The following is a 13115-nucleotide window of genomic DNA, read 5'->3' as shown; positions in this document are numbered from 1 at the left end:
GATATTATATGTAATTAAGGTTTTTGAGAAATTTAAATATTCTTTATTATAATATGTCAAAATTGTGTGGAAAATTCACTTGATACAAACTATAATGTTAATCAATTTTTTCTTTAATATAATGGCGACAACCATCACTCGCTGACTCATCACCATTATCCAAAAAAATCCACACTCCATTAACTTATTTCTTTATATTTAAAAAAATAAACTCTTAACCAAACAAAATTAATAATAAATTAAATGAAAAATAATAACAACTAAAATTATTTTATTTAAAATAATAAAATAATAATTCTTATAAAAATATTAAATAAACCTACTTCGTACAAATTATACGAATTAAAAAAAGACAAACTTCATCAACTAAAGGAAAAAAAAAACAATATTGTGTCGTAAACGGGACAGTGACTCATCATGCTCCCATTCTATCTATCCGAGACTTTTAGCCTTATCACTTGGATTAGACTTGACAAACAACAAGGAAGATTCCCGAAGTCTGTTTTGGTGGTTTCTACATTCATTTTCTAGATTCAATTTGCTTTAGTTTGCTCAATTGAAAAACTAAAAAAATATTGTGTGAAGATGAAAAATAAATTTATTAATTATTAATAGGGATAAATTATAAATAATTAAATAAAAAAAATTGAAATGTAATTTATTTATTAATAAATAATGTAGATAAATTTAAATTAATATTTTTAATAATTATTAAACTTACTTAAATTGATATTAATTTATTGATTAAAAATAATATTTTATTATGCTTGAAATTTTTTAACAAAAGTATTTCAAAATCATTATAATTTTGATAAACCTAAGAAAATTGATAATATAAAAATATTTTGAAATTAAAATTTGATGTTGATGTACACAAGATATTTTAAGAAAATGTATTTTCTATTTTCAAAAAAATTTAGTATAAAAATAAAAAATAAAAAATAAAAATCTATATTTTATAATGATTTAAAAATGGTTAGATGCTCTTTTTTACTATGGAATTAGTAAAAGTTTATTTTTATTTTAACAATGTTATCTACCCAGAAAAACTTTTTTGGCACAATATGATAACCTATAAACTATTCTAAGCGAGGTACTAGTTAAGATTAGAACTGAGCTTGCCACATTATCACCTTAAGTCTCAACTAATGAAAGTACTCTTCATAAACTTTGTCTATATTATTTTAATTTCTTGATAAACTAATAAAAAATTATTTTTATTAACAATGTTAATCTACCCAAAAAAACATTCATAATCAAGTCTCAACTAATGAAAGTACTCTTCATAAACTTTGTCTATATTATTTTAATTTCTTGAAAAACTAATAAAAAAACATTTTTTATTTTAACAATGTTAATCTACCCAAAAAAACATTCATAACATGATATAATAGCATGTAAACTATACCATATAAAACTAGCTAAAATTAAACCAACATTGTCATCTAAATCTCAACCACCTAAAATAACCTTCATAAAATTTATTTATGTTATTTTAATTTATTTTTATTTTTAATTATTTATTACATCTCTATTTCTTTTTAAATTTCATTAAAATAATATTTTAAATATTAAATAAATAAATAATAAAATAAAACGTTCAAATACTTAAATTTGTTAAAAGAATAAATTAATCAATACGCTCAGACTAAAACATGAGACTAAACGATAGAGATGACGAAAACTTTCATTAAAGAACATAAATATAAACTAGAGGGAGTCATAAAAACTAATAGGTTACAATAAAATTCCCAAATTTTAAGATATAAAAAATAATTTAAAAAAATGATTAATAAAATAATCAATAATAAAATTAAATAAAAATATATAATAAAAAAAATTATAAGATATATGAAACTTATAAAAAAATTATATAATTAAATAAAATATATAATGAAAAATAAGAATAATTAAATAAAATATATAATAAAAAACTAAAATGATAAAATACAAGTAACCAAAATCAGAATATAAAAAACTTTTGAAAAATAAAATATATACTTGAAAATTAGTTAACCTCCTAAAATATATTGAATGATTATTTAAATGCTTTTTAAAAAGAAAAACACATTTTATTTAAGTTGAATGTTATTATCTCTCTCGACTATTGTTATTCACAACTTTCATAACATATTTTTTTTTAAGAAATGAGCTATTTCATTCTATATACCATTGTAATTGTAATTTTTATTTTTTTTATGGTTTATATATATGATTTTTTTACAAATTATATCACATTTAATATATCATTTAATATTTTTTTATTAAAAGATTATAAATGTTTTTAAAATTATTTTATTAAATAGATATTTTTAAAATTATTTTATAACATTTAATATTGTTTAATTTATTATTTTAATGATATTTTAAATAATTATAAATTTCTAATTTATTCATCTTAGGTATTATATATCTAGTGATTATGTTATTTATATAATTAAAAAAATGTTGAGTGAATTTTTGTTGGTATATTAGAGTCTTTTTATTATTTTATCTAGGTAAACACTTTATAAATGTCCTATAATTTTCTAAAAATGAAATAAACAAGGATCAAAATCTATTAGGCTTGTAATTAATATATATGATTGGAGTCTAAAATACAACTTCCTCTTAAGCTTCAATGCTATATTAATTTATAACTTCACTTTGAAGATGGAATCATTAATGTCCTAACCATATTAAACACTAATTGCTTAAGAGTTCCTTTAAGACAATTCATAGTTTGTTTTCATGAGTGATGCATTTGGATGGACCTCCATGTGCCTAGAGAGTAATGTATATACCAAGCACACTATTTAAAAATCAAGACAAAAAGAGCATCTTGTATAGATATTTGTGAGAAGATTCTAAGAGCCCCTTTTTTTGGCTTCTCAAAATTATGGGAATGGAAATTACTATTTTCGCCTAAAATAAGATAAGAATCATTTTGGATTGGATGAAATTACAAATACAAGATGTTAATATTTCATTTGTCCAAATAAGAGTATTCAAAGGTGGTGAATCCATTTTTGCACTAATAATAACAATTTCATTGAATCCAAAATTGCAATGGTAGCAAAAATTATCTAACTAGATTTTAGTGATGACAAACTAGAAAAAGTTCGAAAGTGTAAAATGTTTAGTCTTCTTCATTATGATATGGAAGAGTGTTTTTGTTATCTCTGGAAGGACTCACAACACTCCATTTAAAAATAATAGATTCATCAAATCCAAAATTAGAATTGTAGCAAAGATTGTTTAGCAAGATTTGGGAATGGAAAGCCAAAAAAGAATTTAAAGTTGTAAAATGTTTAACCTTCTTCATTATGATATCAAGGAATGTCTCTATTATCTCTTCATGGACTCACAACACTCCCCCAAGCTTCTATTTTTTCATTGAAAATAATAGATTCATCAAATCCAAAATTGCAATGATAGCAAAGATGGTTCATCGAGATTTCGTGATGGAAATTAATTGAAAAAACTCAAAATTGTAAAATGTTTAACCTTCTTCATTTTGATATCAAAAAGTGTCTCGATTATGTCTCTAAAGATTCACAATACTCCCTCCAAATTTTCATGGTTTATGAATAACTACTATTCTTCTATGAATTATTCAACTTATATTAACAAATAAATTGTTCAACTTATATCAACACTTTTTAAAGACAAATCATCCATAATAATCAATATAGTATCTTCGATAATAATTAACACAATGTTGATGATTTATCTCAATATCCTAATTAACACCATGTTGATGGTTTATCTCAATATTGTGGCATTCTAAATGAATAAAAAGAAAACCCTTATGAAAACTTAACATCTTAATTTAATAAATCCTTAAAACATGGCAAATCTAAAAATACCACTGGTTTCATATCTATGACATATCTTTTACAAAAACTGCAAACTAATATTATTTTTTCTAACCAACCTGAAGTTTAATCTAAAATACCACTGGTTTCAGATCTATGACATATCTTTTACAAAAACTGCAAAGCAATATTATTTCTTCAAACCAACCTGAAGTTTAATCTAAAAATACCACTGGTTTCATATATATGACATATCTTTTACAAAAACTGCAAATTAATATTATTTCTTCTAACCAACTTAAAGTTTAATCTAAAAATACCACTGGTTTCATATTTATAATATATCTTTTAAAAACTGCAAATTTTATTATTTTTTTCTAACCAACTTAAAATTTAATTCAAAAATACACCGGTTCATATCTATAACATATTTTTACAAAAACTGCAAATTAATATTATTTCTTATGACCAAGTTGAAGTTTAATTTTATTTGAAATGGAAATTTTTTTCGCAAATCTTTTGGAGGTTCTCATTTTAAATCTCTGAACATGTTCTCGATTTTTTATTGGGATGTTCTCAATTTTAAATCTGTGAACATGTTCTCCATTTTAATACAGTGAATCTACCTTTTCATCTACGTTTATTATAATCTTGTATGAAGATTTTTTAGTTGTGTGGAATCTATAGAATTGTGTTTGCAGTGTGCGTATTATATCTATAACATATTATTTCTATTATTGACTGTGCGAAGGCATAGGTATATAAATTATATTAAATTAAAGCACGGGAGGGGCAATGTATGAAGGTAATAATAAATATGTGTGTTCCCCAAGGTGGAGGAATGTTTGTCCGCAAGTAGAGTAAGATTCATTAATGGAAGAGGATCCTATGTTGCTTCATTGCATGACGTTACACTCCTAACTGTATGATGGTAGGCGAGATACCCATTGCCATGCCCATGCATCATGATGATGACATACATGATGAGTCGGCGCGGACTGAGCGCAGAGAGCGGTTAGTAGCAGAAGTTGTTGGGAGGAGCACTAAAGATGGTAGAACGTGGGCATTTACTGTCATCACTGGCGGCGCTGACATAACCGTCGGTCTTCGCCGACGCCCCACACGCATCCCCCGCCTCTTCTGCAATTGAATTGCCCGCAGACTGAGTTCGGGCAGCACTTCACGGGCAGCTTCGTCGTAAAAAGGCAGACCTTTTCTCAATTTCTGTGACCGGGCTCTTCAGACATTTTCGTAAATTTCCACTTGCTCTCTCTTCTCTGCGGTGCGGTAAGTGGCCCGTGCACCTTGTCCCGCTCTGCACATCAAATCTCATTCAAGAAGCGCACTGCTACAGTCGTCGTTCCGTTCGCCGTTTTGTCGTTTGTTTGTTTGGTACGCCGACTGGAAGGGTTCTTGGATTTTACTTGAGCGTGAGCGCGAAGCTGCCGACCAGATTCTGGCCACGAGGAGGAGAAGGAACGAACTTACGCGCTATTCGTGAAAAAAAGATAAAGTCGTCACCGACATTAAGGTGCTCCGCCAGCACTTTATGTTTAAATTTCTTTCCTGTGTTCGACCGACTCTGTGATTGATTCTCCGCCAGCGCTTTATGTTATTTGTTTCATGTGTGACCGGCTCTGTGATTGATTCTTTTATCTCTTTAGTCTTTTGAAGCCGTCTTTCTTTCGGTAGAATCTGCTAAAGTTCGCGTCTTATTCGACGAATTGAAGACTCCAAAGCATGCTTTATACAGCCACTTCTGCTTTATACAGTTTTTAGTAGAACGCGAAACTTTCATTTCTAGCGCCTCTGGTTTCTTCCGTAACATTGCCCGTGCTCTTCTTGTTCAATATTTTCTGCTCTCCAAGATTTTGCGCTCAAAGGTTCCCGCCCAGGGTATAGAGGAGACATCGAGTTTGACAAGCATGAGCCGGCGCAAGAGAACTCGGACTTTGGATCATTCTGAGAGCCACCATGTGACGGAGGACGTTTACGTTCCCCCGCTTTTGTGCCCTATTATAACGACCTGTTCATCACAGGTCCAGAGTTCAAATCGCGTTGGGGACAGTGGCAGCGGGGTTACTAGCGACGAAGATAGCTGTTCCAGCTTTAGCAATGACAATAGCGAAGAATGCGGCACTCCAAAGGCGAAGGAGTGCCGTATACCGGAGCTCTTGACATGTCCTCCTGCGCCGAGGAAGCGGAGAGCCACTTCTTGCCATCGTCCTGTGCCGTCTGAGGGGTTTTTCAGCAGTCCTGAGCTAGATTTGTTGTTCGTCCCTCTCGTAAAGCTTCAGTCAATGTATAAATAGCCATAGCAATGGAACGATACTCGTCTTTGACCTATACTTCAAAAGCGTTAATGACTGTAAGAACTTTGTATCATCAATGTCTGGTTCAAATTTTCATGATATGCGACTGTAATATTTAATACGATATGCCTCTATTTTACTGTTTTCAATCTTTCATAGTTTCCACAAGCAGCGCCTGCGATGTTCACTCTCTTTGGACGAAGGAATTTAAACTGTATAAACATAAGTTGTTTCTTCTTTTTCTTTCTTCTTTTTCCCTGGGAAAGAAATACATCCTCTCTCTTTTGCTCCTATCAGGCCAGTTTACAGTTATGCTATTAAACTTAAGAGTGCGTTTATCATACTGGAAGCCATTACAATAATAAAGAAATTTAAACCTAAAATAATTTCAATTTACAACAATAATAATCGTTGCACCTAAAATAACTTCAATTTACTGTTGGAACAGAAGCTTCTGCGGCTTAATCTGAATATAAGCTCATCTTTTCTGCAACTCTTTTAGATTATTTCCAATTGGTCTAAGATCATCGGTGGCGAGGGTTTCTTTCGTTAAATCCACAAATACAGAGTTTTCTGTGTTAAAGATTCCTTCTGTGAATCCTTAGCCGGGAAGCTGGATCAAACGTAAAGTTTAATAGTACTGATTAGACATATACTTTTCAGCGTGGATTGAAATTTGATGTTACAGTAGCCAGCTGCTATGAATCCAATGTTGAAACCTGTAACAAAGTCAACATTGATGTATAAGTCCATGAGAGTGAGGATTGAAGTGGAGGATTGCGTTTCGTGAGTGTCCTGTTCGTGGATTTGTGCATTAAATAGCTCATTAAATCTAAAGTGAATGTGCAAAGTCTTCGATAATGGTAGACGGAAGTTCACCAGCGGCCCACACTGAGCTTTTGTGGTCTTCACAAACAACTTCAACATCAAAACGATTTGTACATGCTGCCTTTTATTTTGAAAATAATCAAGTCTGCAACGCAATCTACTCTAGTTTCATTTTTATGTTTCATCATAATGATGTTTTTGGTGAAATATGGACATTTTGGAAATTTAATGATGTTTTATTTTAAATTCCTCCTAATTACTTATGTGCTTTATTTATGTGGGGCTTGCCCAGCTTTAGTTTTGGAATATAATACTATTAAAATTAAAATTACTTAGGGCTGACCCACCGCCTTAATTTTCAAAGTATAAAAATTCACAGTGGAATTTTTTGGTTTGATTTACTTAAGTCTGAGGTTTCTGTTTATTACTTTAAAAAGTTTGTCATACACGTGCCCGCGGCATAGATTGCAATAAAAATTATCTCACCGTCATAGATTGCAATAAAAAAATTCTCACCGTCATCGATTGCAATAAAAAAATTCTAACCGTCATATGTTATTTTAGATGATGGGATGTATGTTTTCAGAATTTGGTAGATAATATGTATAGTAAAAAATTGATTAGATGTTTTTGCATTCATAAACAGTATGACCATGTACATACATTCTCTAGTATGTTTTGATACAATAGGGTAGAGTACACACGAAAACAAATATTCCTTAAGAAAACCAAAAATCAATTTAATAAGCCACTAATTTTTTCACACTGTATGATTTCATACTTAGACATGTATAGTCTAATCTTTGAGACACGATCAACCAAGTATATCTAATAAATCTATTTATAATATTTAATTCTGGGTGCATGTATTAGTGTTAGAATTATTAAGGTTATCTAAGCATTATACTACGTGGGAAGAAATGAAAGGTAAATCATTCCAAAGAGATATTTGAGTTTAAATATTCAGACAGTTGTATTTTTTTTTAAAGAGTTTTTTTTGGGTTAAGTATAAGATATTAGAGATTATAGAAAAGGTATATATATATATATATAAAAGTCCAGAAAAATTATATTTAATAAAAGTCAGAAAAAAATATATTTATTTATTGGATTTTATAGATTTTGATAATGACAAAATTATGTAGGATTGGAAAAAATTTAATTATACAAAATCATATATGATTCGAAAAAAGTCTAACTATAAGCTATTTTTCATTGTGCATCATTATTGGTTGATAGCATTGATTTATAATGGATTATTATATAATTTTTTTATTTATTTTGGTTTTTATGGGTGGAAACATTGGTGCTATCAACATGTATGGCTCATTGTAGTTGTAGGTCCCACTTTGATGATTTAGGATTCAAGGCATTCCCAACTCTATTTGAGGCATTAAATGGTCATTCTTGGGGTCAAAAATTTGCGTGCAAAGTTTCTAGCATCTCAACATTATTCTACACATCAAGGGGAAGTTTTTCTAGTAAAGTTATGCCTCTTTTAAGTTAGCATATCTTGTTGACCACAATGATACAAAGAGGATCTCATATTGACTCACATTACTTACACATGTCGAGTTAATTATGAGTGGAATTTCAAGAAGATTGTAGAGGATCCAAGACCCTAACATTATTTTGGGGGTTGAGTCATGTAATAACTAAACCATTGTTAGCCCATGTTAAACAGTGTGTCATTGATATAGGTAAGGGTTCCATTTTTATTGTATTGTTATTGTTTTGTAGTTGAGTAGAGCATCTAGAAGTTGAATATTGAATTAGAAAAAAGGAAGTAGAAGATCGTGTGATAGATATACTAGCGATTGTATAGTGGATGGAAACTCCATCGAGAGTACCCTTCTTTTGGTATTTGCATTTCAAAATTGAGAAGAAAAGCATAAAGCATAGGCCTTATCTTCTAGTTTGTTTTTCCCCATATTGAGTTTTCTCGTGTTACGTATTGTGTTCATTGTGTGGATGATGTGTTATTTTCTTAACTCTTTTCATTTCAATTGCAATTTATTTCAATATTTCATGCATTAAGCTAGTGGCATTTAATCTAAATCTAAAAATAAACATTGCATAAAAAGGGATTTCAAGCTATAGTAAAATCTATTGTGATGAACTATTCCAATGGAATATCCATGGTAGTCTACATATCAAGCCTCCATAACATCAACGAAAACTTCCTGGTCTAAATCCCCCTTCTAAATTTGGAAACTACATTGAACCAAAATTTAGACCAGTTGAAAAAGTAAGATCAACTTTTGAATTAGCTAGAAACTCATTCTAAACTAAAATATTAGATTTTTGTTGCACCAACAAAGAATCCAAACATCCCCTAATCCAAATCCTTAGCTCCATAGACTCCTCTCCACCTTCACATAACGATCTCAAAAAAGATGAGACATCTGAGACTCACTTAGACAACCCTCCTAAAAATTACACCAACAAGGTATTTTCTAGAGCTCAGGGTATCCATTTGAGCATTCTATTTACTATTAGGAGAAAGATTCATTGGGATTTCTTGAAATTCTCCTCAAGGAATACCATTTTCTACATTACAATGCAAAATTGACTACAAGTTTTTAGTCAAAATGACTAACCCCTTTCAACACTTGCAGGCAAGATCTCTTTTAAGACAATGATGCAAAATTTATCATATGTTGTAACAATATTTGCATTTAAATAGCATTCTTTCATAATCAGGATCCTAAACCCAAACCAATTTTCACTATCCAAAGAAATTTTGGCTAATAACCCCTCATTTGTGCTGATGAAAATAAAAAATCAAAAAATTGCTTTCATACAATTTAATTACTACAAATAAAAAAAACAAGAAAAATACTCAATAACTTTAAAAATATTTAATTTCCAATAATAAAAAAAACCACCTTGAAAAATAAACCCATATTGATTAAAAGTTCATGTTTACACCAATGAACACAAACCCCCAATCGCCGCATATAATCATGGGCGTACTAATACCCTAAGCTCTTTTCGTGAGGATTCTTAAATAGAAAAGGGGAAAAAGCATGTAAAGGAGACATTTTAATTTTACATTTTCTTAGTGCTATTGCCAAGAATGATGACGTTACATATGCATGAGAGTGCCATTAGAATGACATTAAAACCTACACATAGAATTTTAGTGGCTAAATCACTTAAATAATTGACTAAAAGATATTATATTTCATGAGGGTCACCAACATAATTTATCCATTATAAATATAATATTATTCATGACAAGTATATTTGATAGTTTTTATATGACAGTAATCGTAAGAATACATAATGATAACCATAACGCTAGCATCGAGGTCGAAAGCAAATGGATAAGCGTGAACCTCCAAAAAAACTTTTAGTTTTGTAACTGATATGCAACCATACAATTCTTTGTTTACCCACGATTGGACTAAGGGTTTTGTTTTATATCAAAGTAATAATATTATGCTAAGAAATACTTTTATAATTACTAATTAACACTTACCATTAATATTTCAAGATATTTAGTGGCTACCCTTATAACACTAAGAGTAGGGAATTTATTTTTTGAGACTATCTCTATAACATCAAGAGTAGAGAACTTATTCCTTGAGACTTATCACAATCAGCCAAAGATGTCGGCCCAAAGGATTTGAAATCGGGTGGAGGGGATAATATTTCATCGTGCCAACCACTCCATCGTCCGGCAAAGAGACACAATGGAGATAATTATACCATCTATAAGGTCCCTCAAATTTAGGGCACATAATCACAAACTCAAGAAGGTTTGAGGTTAGGCTTAACAAGGTCAAAATTTAGGGCACATAATCACAAACTCAAGAAGGTTTGAGGTTAGGCTTAACAAGGTCAATGGAGAAGTGAAGTGATATTTTAAACATTTTAAGTTATAATTTTTTTTTGGCATATTTCCGTGATTAGTTTTACTCGAAAATTAGTTATTAATTTTATTAAAGTTATTGGATTTGTATATTTTAATTGTTGAGATTACATATTTTAAATATTCTAGAGATTTTTTAGAATTTGAGTTTATTTATACATTCAAAAATTACAAGTGATATAAAATTGCATCTTCACTAATAATTATAATAATAATGTTAGTTGTTGAAGAGTAAAAAAATATAAAATTGCATTGTTGAAAAAGTAAAAATTTAAGACATTTATCCAAAAACAAGTGAATATGTGTGTGCTAAATCATGATCATACAATGTGTACACTAAAATATTAAGATTATGAAAGTGCTAAGCACGCTATAAGCCAAATATTTTAGAAAAAATAGGAGAGAAAGTATTGTAAAGAGATTGAACTATTGGTGTTGTTAAGTTCTCAATCAGTTTCTAAGTAAATGTACAATAATCTTTTAAGGTTGTTATATGTGACTACAACCATAATTATATGTAAATATTTGGTTATATTTATACAATAAAGATTACGTCATTAGGGTTTATAACTTTTATGTCACATATTAGAATGGTACTTATCACATGTTGTTGTATGAGGTTTTGATCCTTGGACATGGTCATGTGATGTCCAAAGTAATTGTGTTGTTGAGAGGAGAGGCTCATTCTAAAACTTAGGATGAGAGGTGTGTAATTCCGTTCATGCTCCACTTGACATGTGTTCCTTAAAAAAATTATTTTAAATAAGAAAACATTGTCGACTATAATAAAAACATAAATGGTTATACATATTTCATTAGTTGTAATTAAAAACATTATAAAACATCAATAATACCATTTTTATTGTGAACACAGATGATTATACATATTTTGTTAGTTTTAATTAAAAGCATTATAAAACATCAATAATCCAAATTTCATTGTGATCACTTAGTTCATTGTTAGTATTACAATCCAATATGAAAAATATGTGGTAAAACATTTTCACTTTCACTCTTGGAGTTATAAATCAAATATTTCCATGTCTATGTTAAATGATATAAATAAAATATTTTGACGTCTATGTGTGTATGTGTTAATATTGGCCTTAGTAAAATATTTCAATGCTCAAAGGGAAAAAGTAATTAAAGGTAAAATAATTTAGTCACTTCTTAATCATAGGGAAATGTGTAATTCATTCAATTTTCAATATAAAATATCAATATTAGTAAATTATTCAAAAAAGCAATTTAAATAATGAAAAATTATACATCGTCTATATAGAGAGACATAAAACCACTATAGATTCATCTTAATAACATATTTATGAAGCACTAAAAGGGATTAAATCTCTTGGCATGTAAATCTTTCTTCAAGTTTTGAATTCTAAAGAGTTTGCATATAATGAGATTTGATCCCTCACAACTCTTGGTAGATCAGTGGTTAAGATGGATCTATACTAATATTAGCTTTGGTTATGAAGTTTGACTTGGTCCTACATACCCACATATCTTGTTGGACATTAATGTTGAGAACACGTTTTTTTCGACATGCACTATAAATGTCTATGTACATATTATGCATTTTAAGATAAGTTAGTGCAATAAGTATGAGTTGATGTGTGTGGACATGGCCTAAATAGAAACTATGGGCATTGTGGGCATTTAAAAATAGATAATGTAAATGGTTATTGACTTAATTGTCATTGATTGTAAAGGAGCTTGTGTTTGCACTAAACTAGTATCATAGTAAACATAATCTCTATTTAGTTTTAAATCTAATAAGAATTTAATATAAATTTTAGGCATGAGTAGAGTTATACCATGATCCAAGTGCTACACATGGTTGAAAAGGCCCAAAGGGTTTTTTCCTAATTTTGAATCAACTCATATTGTCAAAAAAGATCGAAACTGAAGAGAAGCTTGCTACAAGATTAGATGGCTTTAATTGTGGTTTAGTAGGTGTTAATGAGTTGATCATGTGGCCTATAGAAACTATGGACATGGGAGACATTTATGGAGATCAATGAAGTAAATGGTTACATATTTAGTGGTCATTGATTGTAAAAGAGATTGTCTTAATTGACATTAATGAGATGATCTAGGGTTTGTGTATGTGATTGTCCCATTTGTAGGATGACTCTTGATGAAGGATGGGTTAATCAGCTAATTAGTTAATGGTTGATCTCTTAATTTGTTGTTTTGAGTCATAGGTTGGTTAGTCAACAATACTCAATGGTGAGAGCACCAATAGTCTATTTAGTATTGTAGAGTCCATGTGGATAGTCATGGGCATTGGCTATG

Source organism: Pinus tabuliformis, chromosome 9, assembly GCF_031772625.1.
Source record: "Pinus tabuliformis cultivar Carrire ecotype Pingquan chromosome 9, CPIR1, whole genome shotgun sequence".
NCBI lineage: Eukaryota > Viridiplantae > Streptophyta > Pinopsida > Pinales > Pinaceae > Pinus > Pinus tabuliformis.
This window is presented reverse-complemented; position numbering follows the sequence as displayed.